Source organism: Ictalurus punctatus, unplaced genomic scaffold, assembly GCF_001660625.3.
Source record: "Ictalurus punctatus breed USDA103 unplaced genomic scaffold, Coco_2.0 Super-Scaffold_100, whole genome shotgun sequence".
Lineage (NCBI taxonomy): Eukaryota > Metazoa > Chordata > Actinopteri > Siluriformes > Ictaluridae > Ictalurus > Ictalurus punctatus.
The window spans coordinates 1,345,019-1,366,275 of NW_026521086.1; the positions used below are offsets into that span (position 1 = coordinate 1,345,019).

At 40.7% G+C, this 21,257-nt stretch overlaps 1 protein-coding gene across 7 annotated transcripts in view; it reads right to left on the minus strand.

The window, feature by feature from the left end:
- The window catches only part of LOC108262448 (TBC1 domain family member 10A), a 168,976-nt gene that overhangs the window by 144,440 nt on the left and 3,279 nt on the right, over positions 1-21,257 (minus strand). For 4 of the 7 annotated variants that reach the window (XM_053678389.1, XM_053678390.1, XM_053678392.1 and 1 more), the window contains 3 exons: positions 21,247-21,257; positions 21,059-21,111; positions 13,137-14,978 (listed from right to left, as the gene is read on the minus strand). The exon at positions 21,247-21,257 is cut by the window's right edge and continues 76 nt beyond it. The gene's annotated coding sequence lies outside the window, so the exon portion shown is untranslated. Of the gene's footprint in view, positions 1-13,136; positions 14,979-17,766; positions 17,875-21,044; positions 21,112-21,246 lie in introns of those variants that run through there. The other 3 variants (XM_053678388.1, XM_053678387.1, XM_053678393.1) reach the window with 3 other exon arrangements.

The following is a 21,257-nucleotide window of genomic DNA, read 5'->3' on the forward strand; positions in this document are numbered from 1 at the left end:
TGATATTTTGTAAAATAGTTAGTAAAATTAGAATAATTTTAAGATTTTTTTTTTTTTTTTTTTTTTTTTTTTTTTTTAAATAGCAAGCTTTTTGTGCCAATTGACAGGCGTGTCTGAGTCAGTGAGGGCGGAGCTTAAGTATAATCTGAACTGTATAACATCACCACTAGCTTCTGTTTTTATTTCTTTTGTATTTGTGGGCATAAAAGCCTGCCTATAATTAAACAGTATAATAGTTTAGTAATATCAGCTGTGCTAGCCCGTCACCTACCCACAGCACTAGTTAACATAGCGAACATTAACGTTACCTACCCAGCAGTCGCTATACAGCATTAAATAGATGATCAAGCTGAACAAGTGGAAAGAAACGCTAATGGATGTCACATGATTAAGTTGAAAAAAATTAACATAAGCTCCACCCATACTGAACCAGGAACACCTGTCACATGGCAAATTCAGTATATACTGACTGTGTGTGCGAGAAAGAGAGAGGTAATGCAACATGTCCAGCAGAGGGAGCTGGTGAACTGTGTGTTTCTCCAGTACACACACCCCAGAGATAAAAGAGAAGAGAGATTTTCCTCCCATTAACCACAGCATGAGGTCATTCATTAACTCACACACAGAAATGAAATAAAATGCATTTTTAAATCCAAACCTGTGACTGTAAATGTATGTATAGTGTATGTGAGCATGTACGCATATGTGTGTGTGTGTGTTTACAGTCACAGTGTGTTTTGCTGGTCTCCTAGCTGCGAGTTTCACTCTCAAATGCGGGCTTATCGTAGTGCAGTGGCACTTCAAACACACTGCCTCCAAACCTGCAAGCCAATCACAGCACAGGGTACAGCCATTGAATAGAGCCTCCATATGGAAGTGTACCTCTGCACTGAGGAGCATGCCCTCCTAAACAGTTAGGGCAGCTACGAGAAAACAGGTTCCCAGTCCATCACTGAATGCAGAAATACATAACCAGAGCCATCTCTCCCTACAGCTCTTACCTGGCGTCCCACTGAAGATAAGCGGGGTTGAGCCTGGCCAGTACTGGGAGACCTCCTGGGGAAAACTAAGCTTGCTGATGGAAGTGGTAATAGTGAGACCAGCAGGGGGGGCTCACCCTGTGGTCTGTGTGGGGTCTAATGCCCCAATATAGTGACGGGGACACTACTGTATAAACAGCACCGTCTTTTGGATGAGACATTAAACTGAGGTCCTGACTCTCTGTGGTCATTAAAAATATAAAACATAAATAAAAATAAAATAAAATTAAAAAAAAGAGTAGGGGTATAACCCCAGTGTCCTGCCCAAATTCCCTCATTGGCCTTCTCAATCACCCCCTAATAATACCCATCTCTGAATTGGCTACATCACTCTCTCCTCTCCACTAATAGCTGGTGTGTGGTGGGAGTTCTGGAGCACTATGACTGCTGTCCCATCATCCAGGTGGAGGATACACACTAGTGGTCTCCTCCCAGTGTAAAGCACTTTGAGTGTCTAGAAAAGTGCTATAGAAATATGACTGTAACCAAGTAACTTGAAGATGCCCCACCTGCCAGAGAAAATCACCATGAAACCTGCCCTGGATCTCCACAGGTCAACTCAGTGACAAGACCAAGACCAAAAACTGTCAGCCACTGTGAAGAACACCGCTGCTGAGCTATTCCCATTAGATGGAGAAAAGTATTAGAACAGCAAGGGCAATTATTTTTGGTTTGCTATATCCAGGAAACATTTGGGCTTGAGATCAAATGATGAATAGTTGATTAACAAATTTAGATGTAAATATTAGGAAATTAAATTATGGTCAAACAACTTAAAATATGGCATCTTGTGTTTAAACCTACCCATTTTTCAAATGATCGAAAATATTGGAACATGTTTGGAATGTCCTTAAAATGACCGACATATCTCAAACCCAAATGTCTTCAGTGTATAGTAAAAACAAATCCTGGGCTTCAGAGGGAACTGTATTGACAGACCAGCGCATGTCCTGACACCATGTTTCCATCGAACCCAGGACAAGAATATCAGCGTTCTCACAGACCTTATGGCCTCTCGTCAGTTGAGCCACAATCTTGAATCTTTTTGTGGTCATGCTAGTATGTTTAGTCCAAATACAGGTGTGTGCTTCCAAAATAATACCCCCCCGCCCCCACACACACAGTGAACAAACTAGCTTATTAGCAGCAGCTTCTGGAATTCAGCAAGGCAGGCTGAAACACACGAAGGTGAGAAGTGCACACACACACACACACACACACACACACACACACTGTGTGTGGTCAGCAGGACCCAGCTGCTCTGTTGCATGCAGAGATTCATATCCAGAAAAGGCAGCATCGCTGTGTGAGAGACTCGGAGTTGGGGTGTATGCTGGAGACTGAGTCACAGTGTGTGTGAAAGTACTCAGTGCTGCTGGGAAACGAATGCAAAGCAGAAGTGACCGTCTACATGTGCTGCTCCTCAACATCCGTCTCTAGAGAGATGAGAAACTCTCATGAATCCATTTACGCACACACCTCACCTCTACTCTGAGGGATTTGAGGATGACACACGTAAATCGGGCAGGTCCTGTGATCCATCAGCCATGGCTCAACACATGCCTTATGGAAGAAGTGACCACACAGACAAACAGACAGACAGACAGACACACACACACAGGGTAAGTCTTACAGGGTTTCAGAATGTAAAGTTTCGAGTCCAGAGCTCTGAGGTGTACACTGGCACACGCTCATGAGTACAGTCACAGCTAAAGGATATGGAGGAGGAAGAGGAGGAACCAGAGACGAAAGAGGAAATATGAGAGGAGTGGGAGGAGCCAGAGGACGAGCCAGAGCCTAGTGAACACATGGTTGAGTGCGAGGAGGAAGAGGAAGGTGATGGTAAAAAGCTTCACTGACGTTCAACTGGCCTCTAGTGAAGTTGTGCATCAGTGTGCAGCCACTGAAGTGCAGAGTCCAAATGATGTCACACATCAAGAGGAATCGTTTGATTCACTGGTGCATTCTGGGAAACAGTGTTTGTCTGAAGGGAGGAAACAGGAAGCACTGGACTTTTTTCTGAAGGCCACTGACATTAACACTGGAGACAGTGAGATACAACTGCTCATCAGCTTACTGTATAGACACCTGAGTCACTGACACACACACACACACCTGCATCATCATCCAACCATACAGACACAGTCACTGACACACACAGTGTGTGGGTGGGTCTTCCAACTAAAGTGGTTTAGAATTAGGCCTAGATTTGAGGAATGCTGTATGGTGCGTGCTCTATGCCATATGAGGAGTTTTGTACATCAAAGCAAGCACTGATCATGTTTGGGGACACAAGCTCCGCCTGCTTGCCCTTTATGTATGTTATACAACATGGCAAAATTTTTTTGACTTTTTCTTCAATTAAAGCACTGAGATGAACAGCCACATCTGTTTCAGATTCATATTTACACTTACTCTTGCACTATTAACACTAAATCCCATTACCTGTATTTATGAATATTAACATTTGCTATTTTCATTACTTATGCTACTCCAATTAATAATCTTGCTGTTCATATTGTTATTTAATAATATAACTGTCAATCCAGCATCTAAAATTTTCACACTCCAACCAGACATCCCAAATAGCAAGTACGTTTGGGCCACATGTGGGTATTATCCGTCACATATGGCCTAGATATAGCACTGCTGAACAGATATGGGCCAAATTGTGACCATATTTGTCCTTGTCCTGCAGAGTATCGTCATTAGAGAACAGCAAGTCATGACGGGACACGCCAAACACATTCATGCCCTTCAGAGAGGAGATGTGGCACTGCAGCTCAGGGTCGGAGCGGCACGCAGACGAGTGGAGCGACTGCAGCTGCAGCCGAATGGAGGACGAGTACGTGTCCTCCAGTGTGAAAAGCTCCTTCAGCTCCTGCTTAGAGAAGTACCGACATGGGTTCTTATCACCCGTCCTCTGGTGGATCAAAGAGTTCTTAAACACCTATAGTAGGAAAACACACACGTGCACATACATGTGCAAATACACACACAAGCACACACATGACGAAATTATATCGTATAGATGTACTGGTTCAAGTAAGAATTTTAAATACGCGACCAGGAAGAAGAAAAAAAAAATGTTTGTACACCCTGGTGTCACGAATCAAGGATGGGTTCGGAAGCAATCACAGATATATAACATTTATTATATGAACAAACAACAAAACATAGACACTACGACAACTAGGCAAAATACTGTGGCATGAAACAAAACATGTAACATGGTAGTCTAATACAACAAAAGACAGTGAATCAGTGCAGACAATGGCTATATATACACGAGTGCTCATTAACCAAAACGTGAATCAGGTGCAGGTGGTCATGTGACATGTAGTGCAGTGCAGTGGCTGATGGGAAGTGGAGTCCAGAGCTTCCTGATACGTGACAGAACCCTCCCCCAAAATTATACGTCCTCCATCTGGTGGTCCTGGCCCCCTGGAGAAAATGTCCCCCGCAAAATCAGGAGGCCGGGCGGCTTCTACAATGGCACAGGGAGGCTGAGATATTTCCTCGGCAGAGCATGAAAGCGGTCCGACGTCCCCAGCTGAACTGGAAGGCTGAGAGAAGTCCCCCGTGCGGCCAGGGAGAGGAGCGTGGGTCTCCTCGAAGCAGAAGGGGGGAACTCTAGTTGCCATGGAGCAGGCGGGTTGAGCGACAACCTCAGCTGAACGGGGAGGCTGAGCGACGACCTCAGCTGAACGGGGAGGCTGAGGCTCTGAGGTCACTATGTGAACCTTGGGCATAGGCAGAGCTTGGCTGGCCGTGTCGGCGGACTGTGGCGTGAGCGGAGCTTGGCGGTGCGTGTCGGCGGACTGTGGCGTGAGCGGAGCTTGGCTGGGCGTGAGCGGCATTTGGTCATTTGGGTCAGTAGGCCTGAACGTGAACTCAGGGACGCGAGGCTTGATTTGGACCTCAGGGACGCGAGGCTTGGCTGGGACCTTAGGGACTTGAGACTTGACTGGGACTCGGACATCAAAGCCTGGTGCTAGTGCCTCCCCGCTGACCCTTTGCCGGCAGGTGAGCCCACCTCGTGGAGCTCAGGTTCGAGCTCTGAGGTCACCCTGTCGGTCCCGGGCTGGGTCTCTGTACTGAACACAAACTCCCCCTTGTACCTGGACTCCTCCTCCTGTTGGCGTAGCATGGCGTAGTCCTGCATGAACATAGGCGGTAAGTTGAAGCCCAGGTAATTCCTGGCGTCCTGCTGCTTTCGTAGCGCAGCTTGGTAATCTTCCGACTGTTGGCGCAACGTGGCAAAGTACTCCACTAACATTGGTGGCATCCTGACGCCCCAGATATCCATCTTGGCGATCTGCTGATTCTGATTGTTGGTCTTTCGTTCTGTCACGATTCAAGGTTGAGCCAGAAGCAATTGCAGTATATAACATTTATTTAAACAATCAAAGAACAAAACTAAGACAACTAGGCAAAATACTGTGGCATGAAACAAAACACGGGAACACGAAAGTCTAAGACAACGAAAGACCGTGAATCAGTGCAGACAATGGCTATATATACACACACGAGTGCTCATTAACCAAAACGTGAATCAGGTGCAGGTGGTCATGTGACATGTAGTGCAGTGCAGTGGCTGATGGGAAGTGGAGTCCAGAGCTTCCTGATACGTGACACCTGGCACATGTGTTTGTTTGTTTGTTTTTTTTTAAAAGATTTTAAATAATAACAAGAACATTAATACTGAAATAACACACACACAAATATGCTGTGAAATCTTAAACTTTTTAAATGTTATATTTAAATTTTTTGCACATACTCAACATCTCCCAGATTCATGAAGAGCTTCACCCAGGTTACTTTTCTTAAAGTTCTCAAATGAACAGAGCTCCTTACTGCTTCCCCTGAGGTCCACAGGAAAACTGCTCTTTTTAGGGCTTCAACAATTAGTTTTATAAACAAATACTCTCGACTATTTTTAATCAACTACTCCTGGGTAGCTGGAGTACTACTCCACTAAGCTTTTGTGGAATGCCTTAAGCAGAATGAACTTAAGAATGCATTTAGGCGACTTATTAGAAGGAATGTAAAAAGTGAGTTTTTTAAATAAATAAATAAATAAATAAATGAAAATAGATAAATAAAACCTGAGATGTATCTTGATCTCTGGTTTCCCTTATCGATGGCTTGTAACTTGCTTATCCAAGTCGATGGATGTAACTACCACCCCAAAGTGACAGAGAAAGGATACATGGCGTAATGGACTATCAAATATCAACAGATATTAAATGAAAACCTGACTGCCTCTGACAGAAAGCTTCAAATTGGCCGTGGTTGGATCTTCCAGCAGGACAGTGATCCAAAACATACATCAAAATCAACACAAAAACGGTTTACTGTTACTGTATTTGTTACACAAATACAATCACACACACACGTTTGTAGTGCTTGTGTAGTTTCAGTTTGAATGTGTAAGCTCTGGGAGATTCACACACTAGAGGGTTTGAGTGGTTTCCCCCTGCAGTGTCTCCAGTTTTACAAATGCAGTAAAAATGGGAGACAGGAGTGGTGCAGAGACACACACACACACACACACACACACACACACACACACACACACACATACTGACTGGTATGTAAATACCTGTTATATTTCTCCTCCCTGTTTGCATCATTGATATTCAAAGACCTGCAAATAAACCAGACACAAACACACACAAGCTCAATGATACACACCTCTCAGCTCTGGGGTGCATTAACACAGCAGCCTGCACTCTGACCCCCACCTCATTATACTTTAATAATGTCCAGTGGATATATTCTGATGTATATATAACAAGTTCAATCACCTGATTTCTTTAGCTTTTGATACTCTATGGCTGCTCCTAAGGCCATACAGACTTCATATAAATCCATAATGAACTGTTGTTACCCAGATGAGGACGGGTTCCCTTCTGAGTCGGGTTCCTCTCAAGGTTTCTTCCTCTTAAAACATCTTAGGGAGTTTTTCCTTGCCACCGTCGCCACTCAGTGGCTTGCTCAGTTGGGATAAATTCACACCTTTAATATCTGTATACCGTGTTGATATTTCTGTAAAGCTGCTTTGAGACAATGTCTATTGTAAAAAGCGCTATACAAATAAAACTGAATTGAACTGCACTTACTCCTAAGGTCAGATCAGGTTAACGTTCTTTGCTTCCCCATGAGGCACAATAAGTTTACAGACTTTGAAAGTAACACTGGCTTGATCTAAGACAGTGAAAAACAGTCAAGTGCACATAGCAAGCTTTGTTTCATGCTTTGTGTCGATGATCAGCTCATTGTATTGGGACAAATATATATATATATATATATATATATATATATATATATATATATATATATATATATATATATATATATATATATATCTGCAGATCGCATATTTAAGCTAAACACATCCAATTTGGATCTACATCTTATCAATCACCACACATCCATGAGACTTTCCTGTACATCACAAATTAGATTTTTGACTTTTCGGTCACAAAACATCCAGACTGATTGATTAATACTAGCTAATTTATTTGTAATTGCTCATATAAAGGTCATATTTTCTAGACAAACTATTTACTGTTAGCTGCTGATCTATTGCCTATATCCACAAACATTTGAAAGCAGCAAAACTTTTTATTTGGGATTAAGTAGAAGGCTGTCTAGAAGTAACATTTTGCCCAACTCCTCACCTCTGCCAGCAGTGAGAGTGCATGATGTGGCCACAGCTGCCGGTATGGGTACCAAAGGACAGGTCAGGGTGCATGAAGAGGAGATCACAGCTCTCTGTAACACACATGTATCCTTCAGAAATAAGCACACTGGCTACTCAAACCTATCCAATTACTTGACTTGCACACTGTAAACCATAACCTTACCTGGATTGTGAGGGGGTCTTTTGCGGTTCTTGGACATGACCGTAGAGCGTTGGACAAAGGCAGCGAGCACCATGGCGGTGCCATCAGGTAGGATCTCCTGCGCTTCGTGACACAGGATACGCATCTCCATCTGCCTCCTCTCTCCTCCTCTGGCACGCCAACGACGAGGTCCCACACACACCAGAGCACTGTCACATGAACTGGGGCTGTACCAAGCAGAGACGGATGGTTACAAGTACACTATAACCTTAATTTTATGTTAAGGTCCCTCTGAATTTGTTAAAATAATCAATGTTGAATAAATGGATTCATCTTTTTTTACTCACCAGGAAATTGCTAAAAATGGCCTAGGATCCTCTCTACTCATTTACCCCAACAGAAAATGCTCGAAATGAATATGCAAGATAAAGAGTTTAAGGATGGGAATTTACTTATGTTATGTGAAGACCACCATTATATGCAAGAACTTTTAGGACAAAGAACAGACAACTGCTCAGCAAAGTCAAGGAAGTGTTGATGCATGCATTTACTGACATAAATGTACTGACTGGATATTGAGAATACAATACAAGTTGACTTATTAAGAACACTGCGTCACTACGAGCATGCTTAGGTACCTATGCTCTGCTGATGTAGAGGCTGAGGCGTCCAGATCCTCTGAATCCTGCGTGAGCAGATCTATGTACTTATTGATAAAATGACTCTGGCTCTGTAATGTTTGAGCCATGGACTTTTTCCAGCACAGTTCAGCTTTCCTTTTTCTCTATGCTTTGTCTTTGTCCCACACAGTCTGCAACACACACACACACACACACACACACACATAGATTTAAACTCTTCAACACTTTAAAGGGTAATGGTTAATATGTCAGTGGAATAGAAAGTTGCTCAAAGTGTGACCTCCTTGTGACAGTGCCCTGTTCCTTCACAGGGAGGTGCAGCAGCTGTGCACTCACGCATCGTTTTAATGCTAACCACCATCTGTGTAGAAAAAGACACATAATTTAGGAAAATACTTCTACAAGAAAACGATACAGCAGTGCAGTTAGAACTACATGCACACACAATCAAAGTCTGCAAAACTAAGCAGATGTTCAATAGAACACACTTGTGCACTAAAAAGTATATACACACACCATACCATTGAATACTGAAGATGCATTACAATTTTACTAACATTTAATTTGCCTGTTTCTCTTCAAAGTACATACTACAATACATCATTAGCCCTGGCCTACACCATGGCCTTTATATGTACATGTTCTGCCTGGTGCAGGTGTCCTGACAGTTTTCACTATATGGAAAATAAAATGCACACATCACAGTGCATTGAAATTCAGTTTGTGTAGTAAGCAATCCTTACATGTCATTTAAATATTCATGTTGACATACAGCTTTTAAGTAACACACACAATAATCCACATCAAAACACCCCTAGGGCCACCTACAGATGATCAGCAGCAAAACCGCTTTGGGACAGTGAAGCATTTGTGCTTCACCGTGGTGAGAGATGCTGCTTTGCCTACCGGCCACGCCACCTTGAGTGGTGTTGCACTGCTTGGATTTCAAACAGGTCTTGATGCAGCACTGCTTTAAACTTCATGGTAAAAACGCTCATCTTTTGTATGTTGCGCCTACCTTCAGTGAGCGAATTGCAAAACATGCTAGGCTGCCACCTGGTGGACATATTAGGTGCACGCATAGAGAGAGTAAGGCAAATTGAAAACATAATCAAGATGTAATTTCACTTTAAGGATCCAGCGAATCATGTCTTTGTGCACTTCCAAGTGAGGCGTGCACTGCAAGGTCTCTAACAGAGCCAGGATGCTTGTAGTGTTGCCGGGGGGTTCACCGGGACCTGTGATACAGGCTTGAGACTTTCTATTGTGTGAGATGATGTACAAAACTTACGGGAGATTTTGAGGGTGAAGTTGAAAGTAACTTCATCGTCATCCCCAATGTTCTCTAGCTGTTGCTGCTCCTCCAGCAGAGCCATGCCTATCAAGTGCAGCACCTGTAGCAACACACACATACAGAATTGTGAACACTACTCAGTCATTAAAAAGTGATGCTCATGAACACAGCATAGCAAGTGGAATTTTGTTGAATTTACTACCCTATCATGTCATTTTAACAAAACATCAAAACATTTACTCTCTGCAGCATGGACTCAGACCAGTGTCCTCCCTGGGCTCCATAGCCCACTGCAGCACAGCTCCCAGCATGCCAAGCAGCACGTCACACTGCAGAATGTTTCCCAAGCTGGCAAACAGTGGGCAGAATGGAGGCAGGGCTACGACACACACAGACACTCACACTTCTGCAATCTGCATTCAACTGACCAATCATTTTCAGATATGACTACAATCACTGAAGAAATAGCTTACCTGGGTCCTCTCCATTCTGTCTCTTAAGCTTTCGCTGAGCTTCCTCTGCCTGTATCCAAAATAAACAACATAAAAATTTTGAAAAACCATTAGTGCTCATGTGACTAAAGAGAATTACTAAATCTGCCAAAAGCAGCACACCACCTTAAGGACATCCCCAGCACTAACAGCCAAATAAAAATGCAAATGGATAAGTGCATATATTGAGCTTCCAAAGAGCATTTCCTCATTAGACCACTAGGCACTCAAACTGGTATTTTGTCATTTATGTGCTTTTCTTTATCAATCACACAATCTGACAGAGGCTCTGCACTTAAGAGAAGGAACTAAAGAATGAAGTAACACGTGAGTTGCAGACAGTTTTAGTTACTGCGTAGCAGGAGCTCGGGTACATTCTTTAAGTAGTGAATTATTATTTACAAAAACGGTTTTCAGAATTGTAATGCTGTTCTCTCCAGGGAAGGGGTCACAATGTTAACGGATGTCTGCCCCAGAGACAATAACAGCACCGAGACTCTTCCCATAATGTCTAACCTGAAATCTTCCTGTAATGCTGCAGACCGAGGGGTCCTGGTCCATGCCACCATGGAGGACATTTTAAGCTCATTGTAAAACACTGATTTTGAGTTTCTTAAAGCATTTTGGTGTTCATTTGGAAGTATGCTTGGCTCTTTATCTTGTTGAAAGCCAAGTCTGAACCTCCTGGCAAAGGGCAAGCTAAAAGGTTCTGGGCTAAAATGTGATTGCTCCTCCCTCTCCCTCTCCCCCTCTCCCTCTCCCTCTCCCCCTCCCTCTGCTTCAGCAGTTCAACCCCAGGTACCAGGCAGAAATTACTTCACGTATACAGAGATCCCCAAACTATACACCGAAACCAGACCTCATTTCAGAACATCTCAAAGAAAAAACATTTTATGCCTACATATTTATTATATATCTATTTTGTAATTGCTTTTTTTTTTATATTATGTGACTGTTGCCACTATTGTTTTTTATAATACTCAAGTGTTTAAACAAAGGAGTTAAAAGTATTATTTATTTATACACACCATGGTATCGTGTATTTTTGCTGGTATCAGTACCGACTACTAGATTTTTGGTATCGTGACATCCCTAGATTGGACATTCTATGTGTGAGTTATAACAACTTCCTTTTTCATGGTGAAACTTCTAAATTTGTGAGAGCGCCACACCCATGGCGAGCAGCAAAAATTCAAAAGCTTCGCATTTTAGCATCGTCAATGCCTGTAGATGAGACTGACCGAATGTGATGCCGAACTGATGAAAGCTCCAGGAGGAGTACGTTAAAGTACAAGGCCGGGAAAGGCAAAAAACGGAGGAAAAAATTAAGAGAAAAATCAAAATGCTGACTTCCTGCTGAGTTTAGTTTTGCCACACCTAAGTTAAATGACCAAATAAACATAATTTTGCCATACTTTAACAAGTGTGTGAAATAATAGTTTGAGCATTCCAATGATGTCAAATGTGCATTTAAAACATAGGGGGCGCTATGGAGCCTATGAGGCACAAATATGATAAAATGCAACATCACATCAATTAATGTCGTAAGACAAATGCATCTGCAAAGTTTCATGGATTTTCAGCCATGTTAAGTCTCTCAAAACACCATGGGAAACTTTTAAAATCCAACATTTCATCCAACATGACCAACTTCCTGTTGGGTGGAGTCAGATACAACCATGTGAACCTTGATGAACTTTGAGAGCAATGACTATGGTACATCACGTGCACATCGGAGCAACTTCACCCTGACCATCGCCTGCATTCGGGGGTGCTATGGAGCTCCTCGACCATGCCCTACGTAACTTAAATTTTCACCAGTGCTGGCGCGTTTGCCAAGTTTCGTGAGTTTTCGGGTACGTTTAGGCACTTAAAAACCACACGAATGCATGAAAAAATTAATAATAATTTTAAAAAAGGAGCAGATCCAATAGGGCTTCGCAGCAGCAGTGCTCGGGCCCTAAAAAGCAGTATAAAGCACCAACAGAAGACACAGAAGCACAAAAGAGCAAAGGCAAGTAAGGATAATTACAGAAACGGTTACATTACAGAGATCCCCACAATGTGATCCATGACCACAGTAACATGACAAGAAGCTTCACTTCAGACCAGTCACCAATTGTTGTAGGAAGGTGAAAGTGGCTGCCTTAAAATATTTTTACCTCAAAGTGATTTGTAAACACACACACACACACACACACACACACAGTGGAAATGGTGTAGCAGAAGTCATGCACCTATTTTTTTTTTTTTGTGGGGGGGGGCTGATACTTTGTACCTGATGCATCATCTTTTATAATTGTGATTAATGGTCCATTAGAGAAGAAAAAAATCCATTCCATTCTTTGATTACTTATTTGGCATACAGTGAATATTCACACTTTAAGGCCAAGTGGAACAATTTCCAAAATGCATTTAAATGGGGTAAATTGTGTACATTGAACCGAGAGTACTTGACATGTTTGCTAAAAGCAACACAAAGGCTTTATTCACACTGCAGGAATTTTATATTGTGTGTTTAGATTTTTTCTTTTAGACAGACTGATCACCTGCAAATTTGTTCTGGTGAATGACAGGCATTCAAAATCTTTCTGCAGAACTCTGTTGAAGATTCTGTACATCAGAGATTCATCTGAACTTCAACAAAACATTTCACATGTATAGAGTTTTGTCTACGGCCATCAAGTAATCACATTTATAAGATTATTTATTAATCACGACAGCTCTACTGTGCACGTCTATTACACAACTATCAGTGCTGTTCTGCTGGATATCGGCTCATTTCTGGAGCAGAACAAACTAAAGTTCATTAGACTTACCTCTTGATCAATGCGGGTCATCACATGTTGGATTTCGGGTATTTCACTGCCTCTCGGTGTTGTACAACTGCAACAGCAGTGTGCAACAATGCCTTCTTTAAGTCAGGTGACACAAGCCTGCACAACTCGAACACAACCTGTTGAAGAGAACCAAATTTAAAATAGTTAAGAGACAAATCTCCACCATTCTGAAGGCATAAAGTACGTATTCATGTGCAAGCAAACATTTGTTTTATCTATGGAAAATAAATGAACATTAGAACAGATTTACTTGTGTCTGACTGAACAAAGCAGGCCATATTAAACTGGGTTAAATATACAAATCCACACCGTTCACCAGTCCAATAGAATCTGTACAACACATTAGCAATACTTCTGCTCTGTTTAGACCCAGAAAATATAAAATACTTTAGTATGAAATTTCTGTCGAGTGTCTACCATGGGGTCGGGATTTACGGTCTGTGAACACGTGCTGATTACACGTGCAGGAAAAGCAACCCACACGTGCAACCCTGACCGAGTGAGAACGACTCAAACGATTCAAGAAGAGGATTCTGAATTGGTTCATTTAAAGAATCATTACCAAAGCGCTTATCCGATTTCAATGGTTTGATAACAACAGCCCGTCTTACAGAGTGCTGCAGGAATGAGTCGTGAAACCCAGAAACGAGTCAGCGTACTAGCACTTCCGTCAATGGGGTTTTGGGTTAAATGCCGGAAATAAGGTCTGTGGTGAACACAAGCTCAAGATGTTTTCACGTTTATCTCGACACACAGCCTAGTGAGAGACCTTTTATTATTTTAAGGGACATTTCCTGAAGAAAATGTGAGTGGTGCTTGCTGTGGCAAAATTTGGATCGGGTGCCAATACTTTTGAGAGCTGCCCGTGAAGGGCGCCAATACTTTTGAGAGCCGACACTAAGGGCACCAATAGTTTTGAGAGCCGGACGCGTAGGGCGGCGATAGATTTGAGAGGCGGACGCGCAGGGCGCCAATACTTTTGAGAGGCGGAGATCTAAAAATAGTAGTGCTACACAAGCTTGGTTGCTGTCGTGTTGATTAAGGAAAGCTACAAGGTTACAGATGTGAGGTTCTGACCTTTACGGTACAGTGAGGATGAGCAGAACATCTACACAGCATGGAACTGTGAATAGACTCAGTGTCTGTGGACTCGTGTACACACAGTTTGGTGAGATTATGCTACAGGAACAGTCAAAATACACCATGGCCTTGAATGTTTTGGCCCTGTCGTAAACACTAAACAATCACAACTACTCTGTTGAGAGCGAGAAATGACCTCACAGAGTGGTGCGTGTTGACGTCCATTTTATATAGTTACTGTTTCTGATAGAAAATCGATCTCCCTCGCGCTCTCTCAATACTGCACTGTAACAGTGTGGGACAGAGACCCAAACAGCAAGGTGAAAATGATCTCTCTGCAAAACATGCGTAAAAGTCGTTTAAACAGATTACACAGGGTCTCTTTTTCCTGCAAGGGGTATGTCAACTTCCGACCAGAACTATATACCCACCCAGCTACCAACACACACACACACACACGCGCGCACACACACACACGCGTGCACACACACTAATTCAGCCACTTAAAAACAGCAAGGACTTTTATAAACAATTAAAAATAGACTATAATATGAACATTTTAACAAATTAATAATAGCGCAAAAAACACAGCAGTTAAAACATTGTAAATACCCTCCTTTATCAAAAGTCTGCTCTTGCGCCCACACTCTCGCTCTGATGCCAGCTGGAGCCGCCTCTTCATGGTCCCCTCGACCTCCATCTCTGCAGCTTTAGCTGTGAGGAGGTCTCTATGAACTGCAGCTTTGGAATAAAGCAACACATATCGTACAGTCATTATGAATCTTAAGCATTAATTACACTTATACCACGGTCAGTGTGAATACTGGATCCTGATTGGCTGGAAGGTGTGCATTATAACTGTTTATTATTATTAAAGTCCATGGGTGTTTATTTTTTGTTCTTCTGTTTTTCTTTTGTCTTTGTAATTCACTCACAATCTGTTTAAAGACCCTCTCAGCGGGGATATGACACTGATTATTAATCAATTTACACCTTGTTTTCCAGATTTTATAGTTAGCGGTGCATATAACAAACCAGTAAAAGTATTTTACTTTTTTTTGGATAAAAAAACAAAAAAAAAAACACTGTCCTTATAAAACCTTTCTAAAAAGCAACTAACTGCGCATGTGCCACAAATCTAAGATATCATATAGACATGAATAATTAATAGTGCAAAGAAGGCTGGTCTGTTTTGAATGAGAAAAGGTAAAATCCCACCTAAGATGAGTGCACTGTGAAGAAAGGTATAAAAGGGGCTTGTGTGTGTTTGTATATTTTAGAGTTTCTGCAGAGTGAATCACTTTATTGTTTCAATAAAGTTTGATAATTTTTTGGCATCTACAAACCCTCTGTCTCTGAAGTTTTATTTTAACTTAGGCTGGAAAGATTGTTTCCATGACATTCTGAGGGCTGAAAAGTGCTTCTTCTAGCCAGAGACCCCTGTAATTGTAAGGATATATTCCACAACCCCCCTACAGGCCATGAGACAATAGTCATTCTAGTTAAAGGAGATGAAACAGACCAGCCTTATAGCATACACACATCACCTATTGATGATGTGAAAAGATCTAGGGAGAGGTTTCAGACAGCACTAGACTGCTCAGTGAGGCGATATAACAGCTGCACTGCTGCCACCTAGTGGATACTAATGTCCACCAACTCATTTAAAATGTCAATAAACTATCATTTGTATGTTTATAATTACATAAACTGTTCACATACCACTGAACACAAGTATTAGTACTTAGTGTGTATGTAGTCTACTATAACTGTACCATACATTTCTGTCCCAAAAAAACATTCAGAGTACACTCCACTTTGCTCACTTTTTAGTGGATTTTAGGATTATGTTCTTAAAACAGCTTTGCCTTTCATTAATAAAAATAATAAATAAATAAATAAGCTTGTTTTTAAGCATGACACTTCCAAATTCACTCTGATTAAATAATTACTTTAAATAGAAAACGTATTTTCCCTGTACTTTAGAGACATTGTACTGTTTGTGAAGAACAAACGCGATCTCATGATGGAAATCATCAACTTTTGAGATTATACTGGGGGGAAATCCTATATAAGGATTTTTTTTATAAAAAAAAAAAAAAACGTTTTGTGTGTGTAATTTAATTATTTATTAAATTTACAGCCAAAGCCTCCAAGAAAATACATCCTAAAGAGGTGTGTGTTGCCAACAGAGAAGAAGCGCTATGATCGTCCAAACAAAAGTGAACTGAAAAAAACCGATCGTGTTGGAAGGTAAGCTTTTTGGACAAACGCCACCAATATGCTCATGTCTGTAAGTGCTTTGACCATATATTGGTCATATCTTTAAAAAGTCCTTTTCCTCTCACTCAGGTATTTCTTCTACCAGAAGGAGTGGGGGAGGTTTCATTTCCCTGGAGAGAAAACGTAAAAAGCTACACTCGTCCACCCACGTACCGTTACTCTTTTTGTTTCTTACAGTGTCATGTGAATAATACACTTGTTTTTTCAATCTTCACGAAAAATTTGCATACTAGCCTCCGCCTGTAAGTTACATCCAGATGATTCATATTTGTATGAAGGATTTTTTTTTAATCGCATGCATTTTTATAAAAATGACGTTTTGTGTGTGTAATTTAATTATTTACAGCCAAAGCCTCTGAGAAAATACGTCCCAAACACGTATGTGGTGCCGACAGAGAAGAAGTGCTATGATTTAATGTGGGAAATCCGACATGACTTGACAAACAGCATCATTCCTGCAAAAATAACCTACATGAAACATGACATAAGCAAATGACTTTAACGTCCATGTCACGTGAACTTTTAAGATTTTTATCTAATAATGCAGGTAGGCTGCACGATTATGGCCAAAATGATAATCACGATTATTTTGATCAATATTGAGATCTCGATTATTGATCTCGATTATTGATTGATTTTAGGGACAACATATTTTTATTGCACTTTCACATTTAAATGAACAGACCGCTGCTTTCACCTCCATGTTGTGCTACATTCCTGCTAACGTACAAATCTTTAACAGTGTTTACAGGAGGAGAGACGCAAGACAATTTCTTTCTAATTACAAAAATTTAGGAGCACAGTTGAAGTTTAGGGTTTTTTTTTGTTTTTTTAAACATTTTTTCTTTTCTTTTTTAAGAGATGGTAACATTAATGTGCCACAATATAAGTAAATATAAGTAGGCATGTGAAAACTTGAGCTAGTCAATTATGACAGAATTTAGGAACATAGTGTGAGCCATGACACATTAATTTACCTTCTGATAAACTAAATCTAATATTTTCAGTTCATTTTACAGACTGTATGCACAAAACAACCGTTAACCTGTTTACCTTGTAAACAAATACAATACACCTCAATGTTCAGTGTTTGAAGCCTGCTCCTCTTAAATATATTTAAAGCTGCACTATTAGACATTTCCACTGTCATGGTTCTGGGCTGGAGTCAGTTCTCGAACCGCTCTGTGTGTATTGTGTAGATATCTGAATAATCTCATATAGGATGTGATTGGGTGAGTTCATTTACCCGTCAGATGCAAAGCGCTTTAGTTTAATGGTGTTCATTACTGATGCTCCGATCAGGATTTTTACAGCTGAAACCGGTCCAGATACCAATCTTTTCTTGTTTAAGCTTTAAATCAGGAGGTCATTAACAGTTAAATGTAATCTCTCTGCTCATGGTCACTGTTAACTGAATTAAAATAATAGCAATGAGAAATACTGTTGGTTAATTGATAAATATACAGCATAAAATATTTATTTTTAAATATCTTAAACAATAAAGAGTCCTAATTAAGAGTAGACTAACACAAAATTGATCCATATTAGGAAAAAGGCTGATAGCTTTCTAAGGAAATAGCAAAACCAAGATTAATGTCAAACAGGATAGCTCAACACACACACACTTTTATTTCACATTATTTAAAAGGAATTTAAGTGTTATTTACCATAATTATGAACACAAGTTGTTGAGTTGACAATCATTTTAAAATTCCGTTGCTACATTTAGATTTTCTCCAGTAGAACACAGCCTTTTAAACCAGGAAAAATTACTCATTTTAAGTCGTATAACATTCGTAATAAGTAAAAACCGGTGTAATTACCAGTCTTTCCTCCCCACAAGGGAGTTTTAAGAAACTATCAGCTTTTAACCGTCTGTAGGTACTGTATTTGTCTGTGTTTGAGCGCCATCTGGAGGACAGATGCCATTTTGAATTGAAACTCATGCCATCTTCTAATTGTCAAAGAGGAAACTGTAGCGCCGATGTTCATCTCACTACCCAAACTGAACTGGTATTCTTCCACTGAAAATAGTACCGTGTCTTATGTTCAAAATTTTTTTATTGTACTTTTATTTGCCTTTTGTTTTTTAAATATCAGTCCATATAATATGAAATAATAATTTACATTTTAAAATAAACGTGTGCGCGGGTTGATACAGCACGAGGGAGGCTTTTTCAAACTGCGCTTTCCTCAGGAGTATACAGTCACAGTAAGGATGTTTAAGCAAAATTTGATATTTATTTTTATAGTTCTGTTTAGAATTGTGTTCTTGTTTTTAAACTAATGCTAGTTAAATAGTTTGTAATAAGTAATGAGCAAATGCCAGCCGGTTTTAGTCAGATAATTAGCCTTATCTAAATTATAATAATCGAATTGTTCAACAAGTTTTGTACATGAAAAACGTATTAAAAGTGCTTTGAGTATGGAAATTCTTTGAATTACATTAAAAAAAACCCTTTTGGTCGTAAACGCCTCGTTTTTTTTGCCCCCCACCATGCGTAGCATGACGGTTCCATATAACGTTTTTTTATTTGTCTTAACACACACAAAATTTGTATTCAATGTTCTTAATGTATTCCCAAGACGAGCTTAACTCTTCTTTATGCAAAAAAACCAACTATTTAATCGACACTTCTTCATTTAAAAACAATGTTTTTGTTAACAAGAAAAAGCGCTAACCGTCACTGCACGAGGCAGTCAGCGCTGTGTGGTGCGTGCTCATGTTTGACCTTCACAAATTGGGACAAGTTTGTATTCATTGTTGTTATTTTAGTGTATATATATTCATAGATAAACTTTTCTGTTCACATATAGTTTTGTGGAAAAAAAAATTAACTGGACAATGTCCGGACATCGATCCGGATCCAGATCCCGTGTGCAAGGACCGCCTCCGCAAGAACCACCTGCGCAGGACCCGATCAAGCAACTCCTCAATAACGCCACTGTTTTGTTCGGGTAACGTCTGAACTTATTCACTCTTATTCTCTGTCTCTCTCTCGCGTTCATTACGCACCTGTTTGACTGACTGTGTTTAACGTGCAGCGCAGCACAAACAGTAAGACAACTAACTCAAGCACGCTTAGCTGCGCTGAATGCTCCAGCAGATCCAGCAGCTGGCCAAGATTAGAGCGGAGGGAGCCAAAGTGACTCTTGAGCAGAATGTACTACACTGAAATACTTCAAGCTGCTTTCACACCTTACCAGCCCCTGCCCCGGTCAGAGTAACTCTTCTGCACTGTAGCTTTGTAGAGAGAAGTTGGTTTCGTTCGAGATGGCGTCGTAACCCTCAGGTTCGAGTTTAAAGCAGAAGAAGTGTTACAGGAACTTGTCATTAATCTCTCACTAGCTGCGTTTACATGGACAACAATAATCCACTCTTGATCCAATTAAGACCATAGTCTAGTTAAGAAACTACCATGTAAACAGCAATTTTTTACCTTAATCTAATTAAGGTCATAATCGAAGTAAGCAATAATCTAATTAAGACAGGTGGAGTACTCCTGTTTTAGTCGCATTATGGACGTGTATTACACACATGTAAATACCTAAATCACATTATGAACGTCGTGTGAGTTTTCTTCGCATTTTGTGACAGGACACGATCTCACACGGCAGTTTTACGGCGAACAAGAGAGCTCGGCTGTGTCCCAAATCGCAGACTTTCCTACTATAGGCCTGTAATGGGGAAAAATACATGTATCTCGGCTACTATATAGACGGTAACTACGCGATTAGGGACACAGCCCACGGCTTCAAGCAGTTGTGTATTAGCATGTACAGCGTGACAAATAATTAACTGCACTTAAAGCGTTCGTTAAAAAAATTAAAAATTAAATAAAAACACCCAAAACTGTATACGGTTCCATAACGAAGACCAACTGTATGTCGATATGTGAAATTCTGGAGGGACGTCGGATGGCGTGGCGCAGTGACGTAATGATGCGGGCTGTTAATCTAATTATGTTCTATAACATGTAAAACGGGAACATGACAGGAGTATTCTAAAAGCGACTCATGTAAACACCTTAATCACGTTATGATCTTACTCAGAGTAAGGTCAATAATTAGATTACTGCCGTCCATGTAAACGTAGTCACTGTGACCCGAATGCTGCTTGTTGGATGTTTAATGTAAGATTAGAAAGTTCAGCTGGTTTATCTCCTCTCAGGTGTGTGTAAAACAGAACCTTGCTGTGTCCTTGCAGCGTGTGATTTCTATTTCATCTGTGTCTTTTCAGAACGAGGTGGAAGACGTCACCAAAAGCTTTGTGATGAGCTGAATTTTTTTTTTTTGTTAAATAAAAAGTTTCCTTGAACAACCAACACCTGCCTGACTGTACGAGTATTTACATGAACCAGCCGCAGAAAATTATGCAAATTAATAAACAGTGTGTGATTTCTATTTCGTCTGTGTGTTTTCAGATGAAGGACGTGGAAGACGTCACCAAGTTGTGTGAAGAGCTTGTGATGTTTGTTTGTGTTTCTTGATATTGCTGAAGTGAATAAATTAAAAAACTTTTACTCTGTAACACTGACTTCTTGACTGACTGTGCCGATGATGCCAAACACGCCACGCTGAACTCCTGAGCCTGAACGAACACACACACACACACACTCCCCTCAGTATATACACTTCTGGTACACACTATTTTGGATTAACTACGTGTTGTTGGAGATTAAGTGTTTAATGTTTACAGCCTAAATTGTTGCCATGGAGACAATACCTGAAAGGGCA